The sequence below is a fragment of the Astatotilapia calliptera genome, chromosome 6 (genome assembly GCF_900246225.1).
Source record: "Astatotilapia calliptera chromosome 6, fAstCal1.2, whole genome shotgun sequence".
Taxonomy (NCBI): domain Eukaryota; kingdom Metazoa; phylum Chordata; class Actinopteri; order Cichliformes; family Cichlidae; genus Astatotilapia; species Astatotilapia calliptera.
Window position 1 is genome coordinate 32,214,610 of NC_039307.1, and position 24,619 is coordinate 32,239,228.

General features: G+C 41.0%; 1 long non-coding RNA gene and 1 pseudogene across 4 annotated transcripts; one reads left to right on the forward strand and one right to left on the reverse strand.

Annotated features, from left to right (window-relative positions):
* The first annotated feature begins 16,313 nt into the window (after window positions 1-16,313).
* Window positions 16,314-19,227, forward strand: LOC113024582 (uncharacterized). Of its 4 annotated transcripts, XR_003272677.1 has the most exons (7): window positions 16,314-16,391; window positions 16,555-16,612; window positions 17,555-17,736; window positions 17,819-17,890; window positions 18,178-18,297; window positions 18,391-18,543; window positions 19,205-19,227. It is a non-coding gene; the product is annotated as an uncharacterized LOC113024582 (long non-coding RNA). The 4 variants fall into 4 exon arrangements; XR_003272679.1 differs by having other exon boundaries at window positions 17,537-17,890; XR_003272676.1 differs by having other exon boundaries at window positions 17,555-17,890.
* Window positions 19,228-20,932: 1,705 nt separating this feature from the next.
* Window positions 20,933-24,619, reverse strand: part of LOC113024538 (serine/threonine-protein kinase pim-1-like) — a 7,975-nt pseudogene continuing 4,288 nt past the window's right edge.

Here is a 24,619-nt window from a genome sequence, read left to right on the forward strand (position 1 = left end):
GTGATGGTCAGAGCCTTGATAATTTTGCTCTTCGAGTACAGGCTTTAGTTGGGTTGCTTAGCACTATGGGAGAACAAGGACGTGCAGAACTAGATTGTGGCTCCCATGTCGATCGCTTGTTAGAAAAGTTGCCCGCAGAGCATTCCAGTCGCTTCAAACGGCACATTTACAGGGAACAAGGAGATATGATGTATGACTTACCTTTGTTCTCATCCTGGTTGCAAATAGAGTGCAAGTGTCAACCAAGAAAGGACAGTCCTGTTTCATCCTTTAACCAGCCACGACCTGCCCATAAGTACACCTCTCCACTCACAACAATATTACATGGGACAAATGCATCCGATCCTGTACAGGCAGCACAACCCATCATAATGACTAAGGCTAGATGTGCATATTGCTGCTCACCTGAACACCACATTAGCAAGTGCCCTGAGTTCATTAACAAGACAAAGGATGAGAAAATAAACTGGATAAAGAGAAACAAACGGTGCTGGCGTTGTGCTAGAACTCATCAGGCTGCGAAGTGTGATCTGAGGAAAGCATGTGCCACCTGCATGGATAGACATCTACAGATCCTATGTGAGGTGAATCAGAGACCTAGAACTGAAACTAATCCTGTAGTGAGGACACTGTACTTTGATAGACCTAGCGATCGCCCTAGTGTCCTTTTAAAGGTTGTGAAAGTGCTCCTGCGTAATGGCAAAAGAACCCTGGAAACATATGCAATACTTGATGATGGCTCCCAACGTACCATGCTTCTGACATCTGCAGCTAAGCATCTCCAACTAACTGGGAAAGCTGAAAAATTATCACTCAGAACTGTCCATCAAGAAGTTGAAACTATTCAAGGTTCTTCTGTAAGTTTCCAGATTTCTCCCATCGCACATCCAGAGAAAACATACACAATTAATAATGCCTTCGCTACAAGTCACTTAGCACTTTCAGACCACACCTACCCCGTATCCTCTCTTCAACGGAGATACAAGCATCTTCAAGGTATCCCATTAACCTTTACTAACAAAGCAGCTCCACTACTGCTCATAGGCTCTGATCATACCCACCTCATACTCTACCATCAGCAGTACCTATGTCGTCACCGGCAGTGCCACTATCACCAGTTCCACCGCCTGTGGCTGCCATTCCGCCAGTGGTCAGGGCGCTGCCTGCTCCTGCATCACCTGGTCCTGCCTCTGCCAAGCCCCGTACATTGCCCCCAGCACCTGCAAAACTGCCCAACGGTCTGCAGGTCTGGGCCTGCCGCTGCATCCCACGTGGTTGGCATTTGGACCTGCTTTGCCGCCACCGCTGGCTACATGGTCGGCCCCCTGAACTGTCTGGCCTGCATTGTCGACCTCTAGGTCGACCCCCTGAACCTATATTAGACCTGTAGCATGTCTGATTCCTCTGCCCCCGCTTTGTGAAAAAGAGCATCTTTAATCCTTTGAACATATTTCTCAGTAGAAATATGGGGGCGGCTGTTGTAAAGGCTCACCTTCTAGCACATTCACTTCACCAGATGCACCTTGTTTCTTTTCCTCACCTTTGATTGGGTGTGGTTCTTGGCCTTAATTGCACTCACCTGTCACTCGTTATATAAGGACTGCACTCACCTACCCCTCACTCTTTCTTCACTCCCACATGGGGCGGCAGCTGAGGTGAGTTTCTCTTTGAGTCTCCTGAGTTCATGTATCATTTTGAGTTACTTAAATCATACTTTATGTCCTTTTTAGAGAGAGCAGTCCATGTGTGTCTTTCTTTCCTTTACCTGTTATACAATAAAACGACAAAACCTGCAAATGATGACTGCTTTTTCTTATTCTAACCGGATGAGCCCATGATGCTGATTGCTTCAGCCCTGAACCTTCCTTCCTTCAAAACAATACTTCTTGGGGAACTTAAACAAACAGAATAAAACATTTTCCCATCGTAAAGAAAACTCCCTTAAAATATGGACAATAACAAACCTGCTAAATTCCTTCCAGAATCTCTGTGTAAAAGAACAGTACCAAAAAAGATGTGTCACAGTTTCTGGATGATCCCCACAGAAAGTACAATTAGTATTTATGTCCCTTTTACATTTGACCATGTAGTGACTGGCTGGATAACATTTATGTAGAATTTTAAATGAGACTTCTTTCACCTTATTTACAATCAAATATTTATGGGGGACCATCCAGACTGTCTTCCACTTGATATCTGGAACATATCGGTTCCAATAAGATGTTATATATGGGAGAGAGACGATATCTTCTTGGAATAAACTACGTATTCTCTTATTGCTGTTACCAAGTTCCTGTGAAAAGCAGATTTTTCCTATTGGTGACTCAGCTGGATCAGGGAGAGTGACTGAGGCAGATATTGAGCTGTCAGTGTTTTTATATAACATTAAAGTCCCTGAGGGTGTGGCACCAAGCACCACTGAGGATTCCACCTTTTTAAGTTCCTGTATGGTAGGTTTATGTAAGGTATTTAAGGTGGACGCACGTAATCAGCGTCAGGTGTGTTGTTAATCATAAGAAGGCAAAACGTTTGTGACCGCTGCGCTTTTATCTTAAAATGTTTGGAACAAAGACCAAAAAGGACAAGATAAGTACTGCTGGAGTTATTGGACTGTTTAATTAATTCATGCATACCAGAAGCATCGCGTCACCCCCGCTAACAACCACCTCAGTGGCTTCACGCCTACGCTTGAATTTTTGTTTTTTGTTCCCTGTTATACTGATCATAAAGCTTTTTCCCCCTTTTTTAAAAATAAAAACTATCTTGCTGTTGCCCTGTTTTCTGATTTTATAGCTGAAGATGTTGTACAGTAACTAACCCTAACCCCTAAATTTTAAATAGTTTAAAAGCATGTAGAAGAGGATATTTAGGCAAGTCCATTTCTCCTTTTGTTATCAAGAAGCACGGACAAAAAGGAAAAATAACCCTGAATCATTGGTCATTGGTCCCCACCAATGCCAAAACGAAATCTACGCCCACTGTCTCTTCCATTGCCGTTTCACTCCAAACGTAACAAATGTCCAACTCAGACAGTGTTCTCAATTTGCATTCACACACAGTGAAGTTGCAGCTTGTTGGAAATGCATCTCCATCCATCCAGTCATGATGATGGTGTTTTCTCCTTGCTGATGCCTTTTGCACATACTGCTGTTGCTGCTGGACCCCTCGCTGCTCAGGATACTGCTGTTGTCTCTTGACCTGCCATGTTGTTGCTTTTGGATCTGCATTTCTCGACAGTCAAGTGGAGGGTGCGTCTGTCCTCTCAGTAAGTGAGTGAGACAGTAGACAGTGGTGAGGAGGGCTGTGTGAAAGCAAAAACACATAAATATGCCTGACACCCGTAAACGAAGCAGCATCTGGCTGCAGTTTAAAGACTCTTTTGTTTGTCTTGGTCTCGTCTCGTCTCTACTTCGTCTCGTCTTGGTCTCGTCTCGACTTGGTCTCGACTTGTTCTTAGTCTTGTCTTGGTCTCGATACCCTCTGGTCTTGGTCTTGGTTTTGGCAGTCTTGACTGCAAGTCTAGTTGCACCAGTGGTGCCATGAGCAGTATCTATCTGCTGCTCATCAGCTGCTATGCCGTGGTTATTGTCACAATGTGGTGTATTTGGATCACTCGATCCTAAGTGGATATGGATATGATCCAGGATTGGATGTTTTGTATAAAATTTGAAAGGAACAATTGTTCCTTTCCCCTTTGCTGTGTACTCTGCTGATGCTGTTTTCAAAACCTACCACACTCATGTACAGTATCAGTGTCACACTGAGATATTTCAAAGATAATAATAATACATTTTATTTGAAAGCGCCTTTCAAAACACTCAAGGTCACTGTACACATTAGAATAAAAAGCAACATAAAAACAAGCAGTTTACACAATCGTAAAAGCATAAGACATAAACTAATTTAAAAGAGCAGAGTGGAGAGGTTATGTGGGATAAGCTATTTTGAACAAGTGAGTTTTGAGTTGGGACTTAAAGAGAGAGAAGGAAGAGATATTTCTTAAATCAGGAGGTAGGGGATTCCAGAGTCGTGGAGCAGAGCAGCTGAAAGCCCTGCTCCCCATGGTGGCAAGACGGGGGGAGGGGACGGAGAGTGAAAGGGAAGAAGTAGATCTGAGACAACGAGATGGGGCGGTGATCTTAACCAGATCAGAAAGATATGGAGGGCAGAGATGATGAATAGCCTTAAATGTGTACAAGAGTATTTTGAAATTGATACGATATTTGACCGGGAGCCAGTGAAGCTGCTGCAGAACAGGAGTAATGTGGTGGATAGAAGGGGTCCTGGTGATGAGACGGGCAGCAGAGTTCTGGACGCGTTGAAGCTTGTGGATGGATTTTTGAGTATAAAAATAACCTGAATAAATACAAATAAAGGGAAAGAGCTGTCCAGACCTCTGTCTCTGACCATCTGTGTTAACACTTGAAATCGGAAACATGTAAATGTAACAAACATGTTAAAACATAAGAAATCAGGAAGGGGCAAAAAAAGCATTTTGCTAAAAAAAGATTTAGAGCAGAAGTTTTTAAAATGAAGATATATTGCATTTATTTACAATTAAAAACACACAGAGCAGAAAGTGTGTTACTGTTTTACATCCACAGACACACAAGAAAAGAAGCCGGCAACGTGAGGTCAAGTTATGGCAATTTTATTTGTGTATTTCAGTACATGTATTCAGAATAGAGTTTTTAAAAACAAACAAACGTCCCAAGTCAAGTTTGGGGGGATTTTTGTGAAAGAAAGGTTGAGAGAGGGGGAAGGAGGAAGAAACTATTGCTCTCCTTAAACTTGATGCTGCTGGGTCAGTTTTTTCTCAGCAGTCTGCTCCAGAATCCACTCCTGTCCTCGGCTTTCTTTTCTTTTTCTTTTGCCTTCAGCTCTTTTAAGGTTTTGTTTAGCTGCTCCTCGGCGTCTTTAAATGTTTCTTTCAGCTGCTGTTTGGCCAGTTTGACTTTCTGTTTCAGGAGCTCTTTAGCTTCCTTTTTGTGCTTTTGCATTTCTTTAAGTGCATCTTTGCAGCCTTTCTTGGTCACCTCAGAGGCTGTCGTTTCTTTCTTGAATACCTTCAACTCAATTTTCTCTTCTGCAAGTTCTTCTTGCACTTTCATCAGTTTCTTCTTCAGAGTTTCACTTTCCTGTTTTGCCTCCCATTTTCCATGTGTCTCTTTTTCTATTTCTTCCTCTGTTTCCAGCAACTTCTTCCTCATGTTTTGAGTGAAACTCTTTGTATTTTCCATTTCTTTCTTTGCTTCCTGTATTTTAAATTTCTCTTCCTCCAACACTTTTTGAGCTTCCAACAATTCTTTCTTCATATTTTCAATCTCATTTTCTGCCTCATGTTTACGTTTTTTCTCCTCTTCAAGTTGTTGCTTTACATGCAGTAATTCCTTCCTGAGTATTTCAGCTTCAGCCGTTACATTTTCAGCTTCTTGTGTTGCCAACTGCATTTTCCTTTTCTCCCCTTCAAAAGCTTCCTGCACCTCCTGTAATTCCTGCATCACATTTTCTGCCTCCTTCTTTGCAGTTTGATATTTATTTTTAGCTTCTTGTGCTGTGCTTTTCTCTTCCTGCAATGCTTTTTGAGCTTCCAACAGTTCTTTCTTGATGTTTTCATTCTCATTTTCTGCTTGTTGTTTTCCCATCTTCTCTCCTTTAAGCTTTAGACCCACATGCAGTAATTCCTTCAATACTACTTCGGTTTCAAACTTTGAATTTTTAGCTTCTTCTCTTGATTCTTCTGCCACTTCTTTTAATTTGACATTTTCAGCCTGTATTATTTGAAATTCTTCTCGTAGTTTAATCAGCTCAGACTGTTCTGTACTGTATGGTGACGCACTCACCAATCCTCTTCTCGATCTCCCTTGATTCATTTTGGCCTTTTAAACAAAGGAACCAAAGTTTTGTAGAGAAGTGAAGTTTTCGATGTGTTTTTTTCTTCAACCGTCGTCTGTCCTGCACAGAGATGCTGCTGTAGATGTGTCTCTAGCTGTGTCTGGATAAAATGAAAAATGCTGGAACTAAGTGCTTGTGTTGCACAGTTCTACAAAACATTCCATTCCATGCATGCTCCGCCCACATGGTCAGGAATGTCAGGTGCTGCATCACCAAATGCTGCTCCCGTTGCCTAGCAATAACAGCTGTTTACTTTTTGGGGTCTGGTTCATTATTTAATAAAGAAAACATGTCCAAGTATTGCAACCATGGTGCTGAGGCTCAGTGCATATTCTAGCCTGCTGTGTGGGTGGGCAGCTAGAAATCACTGGTGGGCAACATGAGAGAGGAGAAAACTGGAGCAGCCAAGCAGGGAGCTGCAGGTTGCTGGTTTGAGTCTCTGTTCAGATGCTGGTGTCTCCTCTCTCTGAGATGTTTGCAAACAGTCCCAGATAAAACAATAAGGATAATAAACAAACACATGACTAAACTAACATTTATGACACTGATATGTTTCATGTGATGGCCTCTATACAGCAGTCACTGCAAGCATCCACATCAGCACACTTACTTTTCTTTAAGCAGGCGTGCTGGGCTCCTCCTAAGGAAAGTTTGAGAACTTCATTTCCTTCATGCTGGTGAACTTTTTACCAAATTTTTTCATCAAAGCTTCTCCATCACTGACAGCGATTGTTTGGATCTTCACACTCATCTCCATGAACCCTAAAAAATGAGTTTCACTTTGCTCATATAATGCCAGGAGTGTCTCCATATTCCACAAAAGTCTATGCAAACATGTAACAGTATCCCATATTCATAAAAATATTATTGATATTATAACAAAAGCTGTCTCCACCACAATTGTCCCAAGTGCTTTTTTTAAAACAGGATTTTCAACCAGAGGATTTCCCTAAAGCTTAATTTTTTTAATATTTTGTAGACAACAACAGAATCATTTCAGAAAAACTCAAAATGACTGGTGTCAATATTATTTGCCCCACAAAAAAGGTCAAATATAAAAAAATATTGCAAATATTGCACAGTGAAAAGGCACTACGGCTCAGTTGTTCCCACTCGCCTTTGTCCTCCTGTTTCCCCTCCCTCTCCCCTCCAACGAGGAGTTAAACAGTTTGATGGCATGTGGGACAAAGGAGTTTTTAAGCCTGTTGGTTCTTGACTTTGAGAGAAGCAACCTGTCGCTGAATAGGCTCCTCTGATTATTTACGAGCATGTGCAGAGGATGCCCAGCATTTTCCATAATGTCCAGCAGTTTCTTCAATGTCCTTTTCTCTCCCACTATCACCAAAGTGTCCAGCTTCATGCCGACCACAGAGCTAGCCTTCCCGATTCGTTTTTCCAGTCTGGATGAGTCCTTTGCTGTGCTGCTCCCCCAGCTGTTTCTGGTTCTGTTTTGGTTAAGTCCTAAGTAGTCCTGATTTTGAACTGTTGTAGTCCTGTTTTGAGGGGAGAGATGATGAATAGCCTTAGATTACTTACTGGATCCACCCCAGATGAGCTGCTTTTGCAGTTCCAGGAAATCTGTACTCAGACCCTAAACCCTGTGAACCCATTAAAAACCAGGCGCCCAAAACGTGTTCCACAGCCCTGGTTAAATGAATCCACCCAAGCAGTCAGGCGTCAGTGTAGGAGAGCAGAGTGAAAGTGGAAGAAAGACAAATTGCAGGTTTCTTTTGAAATGTTAAAAGAATGTTTCTCAGGTCATTGTGTTAAATTGTCATAATCGCCGTGTTCTCTTTAAGACTATCAGCTCTACTCTAGACAACCCTGAAAGCCTCTGCTGACACATGTCATCAGTTCCTTTCTTTCTTTGTAAACAAGGTCGAGTCTGTCAGGTCAGCAATAGTACTTCCTACAGATGACCCATCAGTGTTTATTCCATGACTGTAAACATGTTTCCATTTGTCACTTCAGTCTTTACTCTGAAATACAGGAAATGACATCATGGCTCAAAATCTTTGTCGTTCAAACAATTCTTTATTTAACTTTTTTTTTTTAAAAACTTTATTTAAGAAGTTAAACAAAAAGAACTTTAACAAAATACATTCAATAAAAACTTGAACAACAGGAAACTGATTTTTCATCCAACCACTGAAAAAAAAAGGTAACGACTGAACACAAACAGAAGAACAATTTATAAAGATTAACATTGAACTATAGGAACAGTTTGATTCATAGCCTCATTAGAACTTCAACTTAAACTTAAGGAGAGCCGACCTGAGCTCTGTGGAGCCTGATCTCCAGGATTTTAAGTTGGACTCTGAAACCAGAGGATGTTTCTCTCTCTTCAGATTCACTCTGATCCTGTGATGGGAACGGTTTCAGCCCTGCGTGATCGCGCTGATGTTTGCACAGAGCAGATAATGAAGTGAATGTTTTGGCACAGTGGTAACAGTGAAACAGTTTATTAGTAACGTGGGATCGTTTGTGTGCAGAGTATGAACTGAGATTACTGAAGCTCTTGTCACACTGCTCACAGCTGTAGTTTCCTTCCATGTGTGTACGTTCATGCTTGTTACGATGACCTGAATGTGAGAAGCTTTTGTCACAGTGTCTGCACTTGTATGGTTTCTCTCCTGTGTGGACTCGTTTGTGTGTTTTAAGCTGACTTGCAGTGGTGAAGGATGACCCACACTGATCACACCAGTACACATCTTCTCCGGAGTGAATGCGTACGTGTATATTTCGGCTCCATACCCGGCTGAAGGTTTTTCCACAGATGTCACAGCTGTATGCCTTAACTCCAGAGTGGGTAACTAGATGACTCTGTAAGTTGCTACTTTGAGTAAAAGCTTTGCCACACTGATCACAGCTGTAAGCTTTAACTTCACTGTGGATGACTTGGTGTCTTTTTAGGACATTCTTCCAGGAAAACGACTTTCCACACAAGTCACAGCTGAACGGTCTCTCTCCAGTGTGGATGAGCTGATGTTGTTTTAGTTTAAACTTCCAGGTAAAATCCTTCCCACACTCGTCACAGGTGTTTTTTTTTTTTTCTCTCTCTTTCTTCTGTGAGGTTTGTCGGCCTCCTGAGAGCGCTGACTTCTCGGTCCACGTTGGTCCTGCAGTGACAGAGATACAAGCAGAGGCAGTGAGTGAAATGCAGTCATTAAACAAACTGAAGCTTCAAACTCCCTCCATTAACACTAGTTTTAAACCTGAAGGTGGAGTGTGGCACCAAACACCTTAAAGGTCTCTTATCCCCACCTACTGGTAGTAGTAACACATTACATCCAACCTGCTGTTAAAGATAATTAATCATTGTTCAAACACTCTAAAATCATGCCCATCTCTCCTGCTTGTACACAAATATTAATGCTAACACACTCATAGTAATAAATGTTTACCAGGTCTGTACTTTTTTATATTTCCTGTTTGTTTCCTATTATATATTTCTATAATTGTCTAATTTATTCGATAATAATAAATCAAATGTAACAGTTACTAGCTTGGTTCAGTGAAGGATGATGTCAGAGTCTGACTGTAACCTGACGTTTTTTTTACTTTTACTCGCTACATTAAAAAAAAATATCTGTATTTTCTACTCCTTACATTTTCAACACAGGCTTGTTACTTTTGGTTTAAGTCATTTGAGGGGAGTTATTTCATCACTGTGGGCTTCAAAGACTAAATTGATTTGAGCCTAAACAGTAACACATGAAATCCAATCCTGCATCATACACCAGGCTGTGTGGTAAAGTCCTATAAATGGAGCATGTAACGATCACTGTAACACAAACCGTAAATTTTATCTGAGTTTAAAGGTTTAAATCACCGTCAATTTCATCCTTCTATGATTCAGAGTTTGGTGACATCCTTATCATACAGAGTTCCGTTGGCTGAGTTGGGGAAAAGTTCTCAATAGAGTTTTTGAGCTCAGCAAGGAAATCTGTCAGTTCATGGTGTGAGATTATTATATTATCTTATGCCACGTTATACCCCTAATTAAAGATAGTGAAATTATTACGTAGTTTTAGTTTGCATTATTCTCCTGACTTTGAAGAAGGTGACAACTATTACAGTTATTAAACTGATTTGTATTACATTAGACTGCTGATTTATTGTGAATGAGTGATATTGTTTTATGATGCATTATACTGCTGAGGTATAAGAAATACTGTTTTCAGAGAGTCATGGCCTTATTTGTCTGATTAGAAGAGAACAGAGCATACCGGAGAGGTTTTCTGCCCCATCTCATCAGGAGGAGATAAAACAGGGAGCCAAGGCCGTCACTTAGGCACCGTAAGAGAGAAAGAATGTGAATGTTTAGGTTTTATGACTAGGTGGAGGGGGGCTGAAGCTATAAGAATGTGAGAAACACTCAGACGCTTCGAGATCAGGCGGACACCCTCCCGCGCTCATCTCCCCTCCGGATGGTTTATGCTCAAAAGTGTTGAATTGTATGGAATAAAAGATTGTTGATTGAGCATTTATACACCGAGTATTGTCCTTCCTTCAGCCCAAAGATCAAAAGAATTGGGAGATTTAACAATGGACATGGCATGTATGATGCAGTGAAGGCATTTCAAGTGAAGCTGTCACAAATGCACCAGTGCAACCTGTCTCACTTTCCCTGTTGCCAAGTAATGTTGAACCAAGTCGGCGCACTTTGCTGATAAACTGAGCGCACTGAGTTTGCGGCGCTTTGGTGACTGTGAAGCACAAAAAGAGAATTTCAAGCTTCTTCTTTACGTGGAAACTGCACCTGTGCAGATTCAGATGGAGCTGCAGTGTAATGGTACACTCAAGGCAAAGTACGACACTGAATGGCCTGCACAGTTTATTAGTTCCATTCCTGCAGCAATGCCCCAGCTCCGTCTACATGCAGCTCCAACCTTGTGTATGTTTTCATTTATTTTTTCTGGGGTTTTTGCAGCATGTTCATATTTCTAACTTGCATAATTTTGACAGGATATATTTTTATGAAGATCAAAACATTTAAAGTTAAAGTTGATTTTTTAAGTTTATTTATTCTGGAATAAAATTCCTGTCTGTTTTTATTTATATTTCTGTTTAAAAAAACATGGTTTTAGTGTTCAATAAATGTTTATCTTGTTTGGCCCGCGACCTAAAGTGTGCCTTGAGTTTTGCTCCCTGTGCAGTTGAGTTTGACACCCCTGGTGTAGAGGATGGAAATCAGCCAGGACAACTCATGAAACATCTGCAGACATCTGGTTGAATTCAGTTGTGTACATCCACAGAGAGCAGCAGGTCAGCTGATCACATCCTGTACATTAAGAACATCGACTGGAGCTCTCAACAGAAATGATTGTGAGCTGTGACTCTTTTCCCCACACTGAGCCACTACAGCTGATTTTAGGGTTGAATCCTGCTGAATCCCACTTTAACCTCTTCCCTGCCCATTTTCCTCTTTAGAGGCAAAGTCACCCTCTACAATGTAGGCATTGTATTATTACATGAATATTACATTACATTAATATAGCACAAGGTTCAGTTAGTTTTGCATAAAATATATATCAGTACTTCATCTTTTACCCCTTTAAGACCTACCATAGAACCAAGAGCTTATGTTTATATTTTTACTAGAGATGGCACGATACCACTTTTTTATGTCCGATACCATAAATTTGGATATCTGCCGATATCGATATGAATCCGATATAGTGTATTTTTTAATCAACAGAACTGTTTTTTTTAAAATATCTTGCTGTTTTTGTATAAGTTCATACTCAAGTTAAAAAACAAAACACTAAAGCTATTCTGTTATACCTGTATGCAAAAAATACACAGCACCCAAATATTTCATAGTTCAGTAATAGTGATCAATCTAATACACTTAATCCTACTCCATCCTCCCTATTCTGGTATTTTAAGGAGTAAGTAACCTAAATAATAGGGCTCTAAAACTCCCAGCAAAAAAAAAAAATAGATAGGGAATCACCCACCCTCCACTTCATGATGCTTAATCAACATAATCAACTTTAATTTGATGCAGTGTGAAAAAAGATTCACAGAAATCAATTATTTTTCAAGAATAATTAAATAGATTCAACATCTTTCTTCAACAGAATTGCAGACTGCACAGATGGTACCTTCCCAAAGGAAAAAGTAGTAAAGCTTACTAGGGTATATTAGGCTTAGTTACTATATACAGTCATGGACTTCTATACATTTTACATCAGATTAAAACTTTGGGTGTAAGATTCAGATAATTATTTATTAAAATCTAGACATTTTAAATGAGAATAAGAAAGAAAAGGATGTCTTTGTGCCCCCTTTTCCCTGTTAATGCCCTATCGGCCACCCTGGCTAAACTTTGCTAGATCCGCCCCTGCACAGTTACCAGCCGTCAGCTAGAAAAGGATCCTGGTGTAGAAAGTAATATTAAATAAATTCTAACAACAGCTTATCAAGGTTAAACGTGCTGCTGTTGTTCAGCTGCTGGTTTCCTCTTTCTGGCGCGAAGTGGGCCAAAAACAAACAAGAGAGACGGACTCGCGACAGAAAAGCCGATCAGCTGATCATGATTTCATGACTGAAGTAGCAGCAGGAGAGGGAGGGGGAGAGAAGAGGCAGTCGCTCCATATATGTTCCATCGCAGGAATGCTTTACAAACATTCAGAGACGAACTTACACACTTGCTTTACTTCTCTCTGGGATAACTTCCTCGGAGATGAAATGCCGGATTGGTAGCGAGGCTACAAATACACACAGCCGCTCTATCACGTGAGCACACTGCTCCGACGTGCTACGGTTATGAGCCGAGTTACGCCATGTCGCAAGTTTTGTGAGGTGCTTTTTTGAAATTTAATGGATCGGATTACATTTTTTATTTCTCTCCGATATCAGATCCAGTAATTTACGTCAGTATCGAACCGATACGATACGTGATATCGGATCGGTCCATCTCTAATTTTTACATGCCCTTAATGCAGGGCTCTAGAGTGCGACCAATTTGGTCGCAAATGTGACCAAATTTTTCAGTGGTGCGACTAAAAAATATATTTGCTTGCACCTGTGCGACCAAATGTTCGGGTAGCAAAAAAATAAAAAATAAAAAATCTGCAACCTTCCCTGTGGTCAACAACAGACACACATTATGCCCCTATCGTGGACTAAACCAATCAGAGATAGTAAGGGGCGGGACCTCTCTGATTGGCCGTGGTCCAGTTGAAAGTGCAGGTGGAAGTGGGAGGTGAGTAGCTTGAATAAAGCGATATCAATTCATTAAATCCTGAATCGACTTTTAAATATAACTGTGTTTTGCCAGAAACGCCAGATTCTCAGATTAAAGCTCACAAAACCATTTCAACAACAACCAAACAGCAAATGAGAGCAGGTACACGGACTCCACACAAAGACGTAAACACAGAGCCAACGCATCAGAATCAGCTTTGTCTTTCTCGGCTTTCTCAGCTTAGCGATCCTGATGCGTCCGGTCCACGCTGTGATTACGTCTTTTTGCGCTGATTCTGAGCTGCAGGTTTTGTCTCTCCAACCAAAATTCAAGTTTCAAGTTGCTATACATCAATATGACCATTATATCCCAAATGTTAATAATATCTATGCATTAAGTCCATAGTAACTACATAAAGTGCAAAAAAACTGCAATAAAATACAAAAAAATTTAAATTGTTTTTGTTTTGTTTTTTACACATATTTGTAGTTAGAAAATTGTATCCCTCAAAACTGTAAATTTAAAAAAGTTGCACATTGTTTCCAACCACAGGAAATTTGTTTTTGAGCATTTTTGAGGAAAAACAAAAATAAATATTATAATGCAAATTTGCAAACAAACAGCATGTGCATCAAAATAAACTATTACCAACAGTGCAGTTTGAGTTCTAAGCATCCCAGAAACAATACAGAAAAGAATAAAGTCAAACATGACTTTTAAAAACACCAGTATAGGTGTCGCTGAAGGCAGGTTTTGGCAGGTAAAGTCGGACATGTGATAGTTCGCGCTGGCATCTATTCCAACATAGGAAGTGCTATGAACAGCAAAGCGTGTTTCTGGTATATTATGTTTTTTTGCTGCAAGTGCTTTTTATGCAATTTCTGCAAATACATATGTGGAAGGAAACGTGACCTAGGGCAAGCTGATGGCATAAGATGTAAGTACAACTATTCCTAAATAAAATAATTGTGTTAGCTTAAGTGCAGTTCTACCGGGATTTTAAAATTGTTACGCAAAACGGAGCATTCCTGCTCCAATAGGCCTTAAAGGGTTAATGGAGTATTTCTTAACACTAGTATCTGTCACCTTCTTTGTCGAACTCATTGTTTTCTCTGCAGTGGCTGAGCTGAGTCCAAGTAGCGTAAATGTTCCTCTGCTGCTCCGTCAGACTCTTCTCCTCCTCCTGATCAGCTGGGACACAAAACAGAACTTTGTTAGGCTCCACACTGCACTGAAGAGTCAAAGTGTCTCATATGTTCATCTGAGAGCACAAACAACAAATTTTAGCTTCCCTGGGTGAGCAACTTGTTTAAAACATACACAAAAGGTTTGAGCACCGATACCAAATTCAGCAGTATGGCACACCAGTACCAGGAGAGCAATTCCTCTTTAAAAAAAGCCCTGGCAAAGAACAAAAACAGAACAATCGATGGACCTGCATAAACGAGTACAGTGTTTCCCAACCACTGTGCCGCGGCATATATACGTGTGCCGTGAGAACTGATCAGGTGTGCCGTGGAAGATTATCCTATCTGAGTGGGTGTAGAAATCTGAGCCATGATCTGAGTAACCCTCATCACTCAGTCACACTCCGATTCTCTACTTATATCAAGTCCATTGCACTACTTTCAAGCATTCTGCAACCTGTCCTCTAATTTATTCTTACTGTCTTACTGTTTATATTGTTTTCCATGCACGGTTGGTGTGGAGCACCCACAATTTAGTTGAATATGTACAAAGACAATAAAAGACTATTCTATTCTATTTTAAAAACTCTGCAGTACTTTTAAAACACAGATCCCCTCTTGGGGTTCGAGGCTGTATTTGTTTTAAAAATGAATCTCTGGTATCTCTGGCCTATCATTATTATTTTGCTAACAGTTAATCAGGCTCATTTACTGAATACTGATCAGAATTTATCAAATTATCTTTGAAATGATTCTAACAACAGGCCTCTCAGAGTGAGGCCAGTTTTTACAATCACATGCCCTGTGGGCTGACACAACTTTGCTGATAAGACAAAGGCAGCTGTGTTTTAGTCTGGAATACATTTATTTTTTACCTTTCTTTTAAATTGATTTCATTATAGCACTTTTACCGCCAACATATTTGGATTTTTTGGCGCTGGAAGTGACCTTATATTGATGATGGCTGGCGTTAGCTAGCTAGCTAGCTAGCTTGGATAGCACGCTGCATTCAAAAACTATGCAGGTGCCACACAGTGACAGAGATGCTAACTAGCGCTTAGTAACAGACTAATAAAATAATAGAAACTCTGATTACACTTAGCTAATTTAAAAGCTTTCTTCTAATAATAACACTGTTTTCTTCTCTGTGTTTCATTAGCATTTGTTAATATTTTCTTGTAAATTAGTTTATAGCAGCTTGACTTGATGTAGAGGCTTTTTCTTTCAACTGGTTCACAAATAACTGACAACAGAGACCGAGGAGAGCAACAGAAAACTTCACTCAGGAGCTAAATTCAAGATTGACTGAACTCAGATCAAAGTTACCTTAGTGCTTCACTTCAGATGAGGAAGAAAAATAAACTAAAACACAAACGCAATGAAGCGGGAACTCCGCGGCTTCTTCTTCTTTGGGGTTTTTCTTTGGCGGTTAGAGCTTTAAGGTGCATTACCGCCACCTGCTGGACTAGATGGTTCTTAAACTAAAACTAGACATTTAAAAGTATTTTAATAAACAATAAAAACAAAGACAAAATGTTTCAGTGTGTTATATTCATGAACATAAACATCAGATGGCTTCAGCTTACGCTTACCCCCATTTATTTAAGAGATTTTGCTCTCTGCAGGCGAGGATTTTTTGTTTAGAGGATCTTTGTAAGCCTGTATTTACTTTAAAAGAAGGGAAGCACTTCTTCATTCTACAGAAAAGGTGACACATTACAGATGAGTTCATAAAAAGTGTCTCTGTCACTCTTTCAAGGCTCTGTCATATGGAAGAAATATAGTATCATCAGAATTCAAGTATTTTTAGACATTGAATTTATGACACTGAATTTTTATCCTCCAAATTTCCCTGCAAAAATATTCACCTGCAAAAATTCACCTGCAAAAATTCACCTGAAAAAAATTCACCTGCAAAAATTCACCTGAAAAAAATTCACCTGCAAAAATTCACCTGCAAAAATTCAACTGCAAAAGTGATGAACTTTAATGACCCAAGCCAGAGCAATCAGCACCAGATCGAGTCGAATGGCTCTCAGCCAATTAAATTACGCTGTTTGATCACATGACACCGTTAGCCAGCAGTGTGTCTCCTAAAAGAGAGCTGTTTAAAGGTGAGTGATTAAGTTTTTCTCCTAAATAGAGATCATTACAGAACGCCTAGTCCTACTTAAAATCCCATTTATTATTATTTTTTCTTTTTATCATCTACTCGAACTAAGGAAAACGTTTGACTAACTCAAAGACAATTTCCACGCCTCCCCTGCCTGACTGCAGAGGCAGTTTTGAATTTAGGAGCGCCAAGATGGCAGCGGCAAACCCTGGCGGCTCTCCGGTGAGTATATATATATATTTTTTTATCTTCAAGTTTGTCTTTTGAAACCTTAATTTTATTTAAATCCGTTGCTCACGTATAAAGTACACAGACGGGGTCTTTGCTCAACTCGTCTGAGGCGTGTCTCACTAAGCGCTACATGCTAGCATCCTGCTAACCGAGCTACCCTTTACATGCTGTGCTTTAGAAAATAGGATACTCGTTAAAAAAAATACTCCGCAGATATTGATTGATAGATAGACGAACACTGCAAATATAATGTTGGAAACGAGAACGGCCTTTAGTGAAGGGGTAAAATACACCATGAATAAAGCCATAGAGTAAATGGCTGCCATGGTTGCAGAACAGCCTGATTTAATGACAAGAATGGGGAAGAGTGAGGTGAAGTGAACCACAGCCACAAAACACGGTCAGACAAGGCGGCAAAAGGGCAGTGATCTGTCCGTCAGTATGAAGTTGGTGTGTGCTTTGGTGAACAAAAACTCCAGACTGGTAGCAGGAAGATGGGAGACTCGTGTTTCACTGGAATAGTGGTGAATTAAAACATCCTTTGTTGGGGACATTTCGGTGTAAATGCATCCATACAGGCAAGACAGAGGCAGACCAGACAGTGAAGAAAACAAGGCAAACATTAGAAATATAAAAACGGAAATATAGGATGAGTCGGGGATGAGTTCCTGCCCCAAGTGGAGGAGTTCAAGTATCTCGGGGTCTTGTTCGCGAGTGATGGGAGAAGGGAGCCGGAGATCGACAGACGGATTGGGGCTGCAGCTGCAGTAATGCGGACGCTGCACCGGTCCGTCGTGGTGAAGAGGGAGCTGAGTGTAAAAGCGAAGCTCTCAATTTACCGGTCGATCTACGTCCCTACCCTCACCTATGGCCTTTACATGACTAACGTCCCCTCTTCTCCCTACTTCACATTAGCCCCCATCTTTCTTCCAGGTGGAAAAGACCCGTCACCTTCTGGGAGTGGCGGCTCCCGTGGGAACAGCTCCCACCACCAAGTCCCTGAGTGAGTCTCTGTCCCCCAGCGTGAGCTCCAGCACTCTGTCCACGTCCACCTCCGTCTCCTCGCAGATCTCCAGCACCACCTTTGAAAGCGTGAGAAGGAGCTGGCCACCAAGGTGAGAAAAACGTGGGCTTAGTGGGCGTTCTTGTTGCTGCCTTCTTCCTTCTCTGCTCGGTCTTGTTCCTGTTGTGTTGTAGTGCCTGCGCCTTCTGACACACACCTTCAATACTGAATACAACCAGCTGGTGAACAGCATCAGTGACTGCAAGGTGAGAAATAATACAAAGAAATAAAAAAATAGCCTTTCTGTGTCACATCAGGGAGTTCCTATATTGACGTCTAGTAAGTAGTAAGTAAGTAAGTAAAATTTATTTATATAGCACTTTTTTAAGACAAAACGCTGTTACAAAGTGCTTCACAAGAAAACATGTCAAACAAACAATGTAGCAACATAAAGAAAGTATAAAAGCATATCAAAAAAGCAATAGTACAATATAAATATAAAATAAAACAACATGTTACATGTCTACCTCATCCTGCTGTTGTTTCACTTCAGCTTTCTCTCATCTCACCGATCGGACGTGATCCATCCGTGACGAGCTTCAGCAGTGCCACCCTCACCCCTTCCTCTACCTGCCCCTCTCTCGGACTCCCGCTGTGGCTCCATGGGCCAGAAGTAAACATATTTTTAGGAACATTGACCTCGATCTGCAAACGGTTATTGACAGGTTATCTATTTGATTCTAACTTGGTGTGATTTGTGTTAAAGGACCCCTGAGAACAGCTCACGTGCCTCCAGTCCCTCCTGCTCAGACTGTGAAAACTTCCCGATGGTTCCCACTCTGGAGACCTCCTACCTTGCGCGGGCTGCAAAGAACGAGTTCCTGAACTTGGTGCCTGATATTGAAGAAATGCGACCAGGGTGAGTAATGCCATATTAACCCAAATACTGTCACTATGACATGTGTCTCACAGACCAAATGTAAGTCGACACGAAATGATGTGGATGGATTCAAATTCCTGAGCCTGGATGATTTCAGCTGGAAACAAACCAACTCTGCTTCTTCCTCAGATAATTCAATTCAATTTTATTTATATAGCGCCAAATCACAACAAAAGTCGCCTCAAGGCGCTTCATAGATACAGAGAAAAACCCAACAATCATATGACCCCCTATGAGCAAGCACTTTGGCGACAGTGGGAAGGAAAAACTCCCTTTTAACAGGAAGAAACCTCCAGCAGAACCAGGCTCAGGGAGGGGCGGGGCCATCTTCTGCGACTGGTTGGGGTGAGAGAAGGAAAACAGGATAAAGACATGCTGTGGAAGAGAGACAGAGGTTAATAACAGATATGATTCAATGCAGAGAGGTCTATTAATACATAGTGAGTGAGAAAGGTGACTGGAAAGGAAAAACTCAATGCATCATGGGAATCCCCGGCAGCCTACATCTATTGCAGCATAACTAAGGGAGGATTCAGGGTCACCTGGTCCAGCCCTAAATATATACTTTACCAAAGAGGAAAGTTTTAAGCCTAATCTTAAAAGTAGAGATAGTGTCTGTCTCCTGAATCCAAACTGGAAGCTGGTTCCACAGAAGAGGGGCCTGAAAACTGAAGGCTCTCCCTCCCATTCTACTTTTAAATACTCTAGGAACAACAAGTAGGCCTGCAGAGCGAGAGCGAAGTGCTCTAATAGGGTGATATGGTACTACAAGGTCATTAAGATAAGATGGGGCCTGATTATTTAAGACCTTGTATGTGAGGAGCAGGATTTTGAATTCAATTCTGGATTTAACAGGAGAAATCTGCTCTCTCTTTCTAGTCCCTGTCAGGACTCTTGCTGCAGCATTTTGGATTAGCTGAAGGCTTTTCAGTGAGTTTTTTGGACATCCTGATAATAATGAATTACAGTCGTCCAGCCTGGAGGTAATAAATGGTAAATGCCCTGTATTTATATAGCGCTTTACTAGTCCCTAAGGACCCCAAAGCGCTTTACATATCCAGTCATCCACCCATTCACACACACATTCACACAATAAATGCATGAACTAGTTTTTCAGCGTCACTCTGAGACAGGATATTTCTAATTTTAGAGATGTTGCGCAAATGGAAGAACGCAGTCTTACATATTTGTTTAATATGTGCGTTGAAGGACATGTCCTGGTCAAAAATGACTCCAAGGTTCCTCACAGCGTTACTGGAGGCCAAGGTAATGCCATCCAGAGTAAGAATCTGCTTAGATACCATATTTCTAAACTTTTCAGGGCCGAGTACAATAACCTCAGTTTGATCTGAATTAAGAAGCAGAAAGTTAGCGGCCATCCAGGTCTTTACGTCTTTAAGACATTCCTGCAGTGTAACTCATTGGTGTGTGTTATCTGGCTTCATGGACAGATAGAGCTGGGTGTCATCTGCATAGCAGTGAAAATTTATGCTATGTCTTCTAATGATGCTGCCTAGGGGAAACGTGTATAATGTAAACAGAATTGGTCCTAGCACTGAACCCTGTGGAACTCCATAATTAACCTCAGTGTGTGAAGAGGACTCTCCATTTACATGCACAAATTGGAGTCTATTAGATAGATATGTCACAAACCAAACTGTACACTGGTAAACTGTTACAATAAAAAAGACCGTAATTTTCTTTACTCTTCTTTATTTATGTAACTTTTGTTTTCACTGGCAATTTAGTGTAGAAGCCTACATGCAGTTTAATTTGAAATGTATGCTTTTATTTTGATAGTGCAGAAAACAGGAAGTTGGGCGAGAGGAGAGTGGAGCCATATGGTTTTTTGACCTCGCAATCTCTCTTCATCCATTTTGAATTGACCTTTATAAGTTTTTGTAATTTGGAATTCTGTTGCTGTGTACCTGTTTGGACTATTGAAGTAAATATTGAGAAGCTATCAAGGACTGCGGTTTCGTTTTTTGTTTTTTGTGGATAAGGAAAGAGGGACCAAGCGGAGCGTCAAGCTAAGGCTCCATTAGAAGGAAACCTACATTTAGTGTTAGGTTAGGACAAAAAACAAATTAGGAAGGTTAAAGACAGAACATTACTAGATTGTGGTTTTAATTAAAATGTAGCCTTTGACAATGCTGAACACATGAGAAGCTACTTTAAGGCATATCACCCAATTTGTAATATTGCTAAACATTTCTTAAGGCAGACAAGTTATGCTGGCTGGGTCAGTGTCATTTTTGTTGTAATTGATGTCTGGTTTGTTCTGTTCCCTAGTGATGGGTAGGGATGGGTACCAGTATCCGGTGTTCTGACATAATCCTTGAAATAGTAATAACACAGTATCCTCAGCAAAGATGAATTAAACAAGTTTTATTTTAATGGAAGTTTACTTCAAGTCTTCAGATTTTTACTGTCTTTTATTTGATTACTTTAAAGTATATGATTACATTAGAGTAATTAAATAAAGACAGTTTTGATGGAGCTCCTGAGCCAGCCCAAGCTCTCTATGAAGACGAGGAAAAACTCCCCTGGGGGGGCCAGACTGACGGGAAGAAACCTCGGGAAAGCCCATTCAAAGAGAGATCCCCTTTCCTGGGATGGCTGGGGGGGGTTACAGGAATTCCAAAACACTGAAATTTAAAGTGGGCCAATTAAAAAAATTATTTCCTGAAAAAAAGAAAGGTAATTCATACATCACACATAAATAATAACGTCTGAATTGTGTGTGTTTGTGTGTGTGTGTGATAGGCTTATCTCAGCCAAGTGTGATGCTGTAGCTCCTCCAGCGTCGGCCGCGTCTCCGGGACTTTGGTTAAACACGCGTCCAAGAAATCCCGGCAGTCTGGAAAGAAAGGAAAGAGAAAAAACATGAAGATGATAGTTCCAGTGGTCCAAGCCATCAGTCAGTCTTGAAGTGTGACGTTTTCTTACTTTTGGACAGATGTCTTTTGAATTTCAGGCGCTTTTTGAGGAAGCTTGTGGTGTTAAAGTCCCCGGCATGAAGCGCTTCGTACAGAACCACTCCCATTTGCCATACCGTGGTGGGTCCACACCTGTAGCAACTGCGCCCGTACCACTCGGGAGGGGAGTAAATTTCTGTACCTAATAAACAGACACAATTGCAATTTCTTCTAAAACAAAAGGCGAAAATTGTGACATCTGTGAAGAGCAAGAGCAGAATATGTTACCATAGAAGACGCGGTACTGCGACTGCTCCTTAACAAAGCAGCTCAGTCCAAAGTCGATGATACGAACACGCGGTACATCTGAGCCGGTCTCAATTAGAATGTTCTCACTCTTGATGTCCCGGTGAAAGATGTGTTTATCCTCCAGGTGCTTCGCAGCATCAACCAGCTGCTTCAGAATGACCTGGAAATAGAGCAGGGCGATATGACCAAAAATATTTATCACGATATACATTTGAAAAGTTGTGATAACGATATAACTGACGATATAACTGACACTAGACAAAATACTTTACAACTCCACAACTTTATTAGTGCAAAAAACCCCATAAATGTATTTTCACTTAAACAAGCAGCTGTTTTTTTATGTGCATTAAAGTTATATAAAAATGTAACAGTGCAAATGCAAATTCCTCGCTGACAGTTTAACCAAAAGGCATTTCCAGTGGAAATTGGCCGACATATCCTCAGCATAACCATGTAAAATATCCACAAAGCTTAAAAAGAGGTTATACACACACAATACGGTAATATCACGTTGAGGTGCAGTACGTATCACTCCGCGAGGCGCCTGCCTACGATAGCCGTAATGCTCCGACAATCCATCGAGCGGTGCGGCTTTGTAGCTTAGCAAAGTCGCCGTGTACATAAAATCGTTTTGAGGTCAGTAAACACAACCAGAATTCATACATAAGGCACACGGGATTATAAGGGGCACTGTCGAGTTTCAGAAAAATCAAAGGATTGATTTTAAGTGTGCTGTATTTTCCAAACAACACGGTAATAACGGCGGCCCGCTAGCATGCGCTACCAAAAATCGTGCTTTGTTGTGTATCTGACGGACGAAAGCTAAACCAGTTCCACACCACTAAAGTTGCAGCATTTTTACAAACCAGTTCTGGTTCATCCGTTTCATTCAACGATCCACTTTTGCTCTTCTCTTTCTGCGTCACCGCCATCTGCGTATGTAAACATAGCACTGCGCATGCGCGTTTTACCTATTCTAGCGCGATATTTCATTTTCCTATCGTTGCCCAAAATTACACCGGTATTACCGTGAATGGTATGATATAGCCCAGCCCTACCTGGAAACGATGAAAAAGACAATAATCAATCAATCAATGGTTAATGTTTCTCTAATACCTCTGTGCTTTGATTGAATGATGTACAGTCTAAGACTCTTCTAAGGCAAGTCAACTTGCCTTGGCCTTGTCCCTGGCCAAAAATCCTCCATTTCTTCTATGTATTTATCCAGGGTCCACAGCGGGGACAGGTCTCTCCATCACCAGGATCAAGCTCTCTGCCAAAGTCAAACCACTCCAACAGAGACACTGGGGCTGATGTTTCCACTGATCCATCTGCTTCAGCTGCAAGCTTCAGCATGATGGCAACTTCCACTGACACATTCTTCCCGTTATCATCCTGAAATATTTCAACAAAGTGGATGATGAGGCACAGACGTTCCACAGGTGAACGCTGCATGCAATCCACTAATGTAAAAACAATTCAAGTCTTGCACATTTACCTTCACTTTGCAGTACACTTTCCCCCTTTGGGATGTGTTTGATGGCCACCTAAAAGACACAGGGCATTGATGAGGCATTTCCTCAGTATGACATCATTAAAGGTGTAAAACAGCATACATCTCAGCTTACGATATTATCCCTTATCTGCATTACTGCCTGTCTTACTACCACCATCTGAACACTTACTGGTAAATGATCCTTTATGCGGTAGCCAGCAAACACTGCTCCACAGCCTCCTTCTCCAAGCCGGTGCTCCTCCACGTATCTCGCTTGGAAGTTCTAAACAGACAAACACAAATTGGGTTTTACTACAGCTGTCACAACAATTATACTCCTCTGCTGTACCCTAAATGTTCATTTTGCTCTTCACCTGAATATAAAAGCTAAGCTGCTTGCTACTTACCTTTCTGTTCCAGCCACTGACTTTTTGGCAACGGTTTTGTTTTGTCCTGAGTCCACGTTCTTTTTCTTAGGTGGGTCCTGGTGCTCCCGCAGCTTTCTCTTTTGCCAGCTTTTTTGTTTTAAACTGCAGCTCTCCTGAAATCTCTATGCCTGCGTCGCAGATGTGGAAACACCAAAACACGTCAGCTTACTTAGATTAATAGACACAAAATATCTCCCAACACTAATATTCAAACTACAACCAGATGTACACTTATCTACCCCTCACTCAACTAATTAGCCCTACCTTTACCAGTTCCAACCAGGAAGATGCCTCCCTCTTGTCGACCGCTCACGATGCTCAAGAATTTACGCTTTTTGCTGTATTGTTTTCCCCGCTTCTCTTGTTGGACGCTTTCGCTTGACTCCCCCGACCACATGAAGCACTGAGGCTGGGTGGAAAGGACAGCCTGCTCATGACCCTCCTTCTTTTTATGGGGTCGTTTTTTCAGGACTGGCCTTTCTTTTAGCCATCCTGCCTTACATCTCTAAACAACAACAACAATCTAGTGAAAATAGAGCGCTCGACATCAGGACTAGAAGGATTTTGATGTCAATGGAAATTTTAATTAGTATTGCTTACAATATATCATAACAGTTTATCCTTTTGAATAAAAACAACCAACACCATACTAGGTCTACTAACGTCTAGATTACTGATGACACTTGTTGCTCTGTTTTCACTGCTCAGTCAAGAATAACTTGTCAACATTATTTTACCAAAAGACAAAGTGCCCTAAGAAAAGGGTAACCTTTCTTTGATTAGACATGTTGCCCCATCAGTTTAGTTTCAATTCCAAAACGCAGGATTATCCTCTAAAAATGTAATCATTTTATACCACAGAGCCTCAACATTGTTAGAAATGTAGCATTCTGTTATTTAGG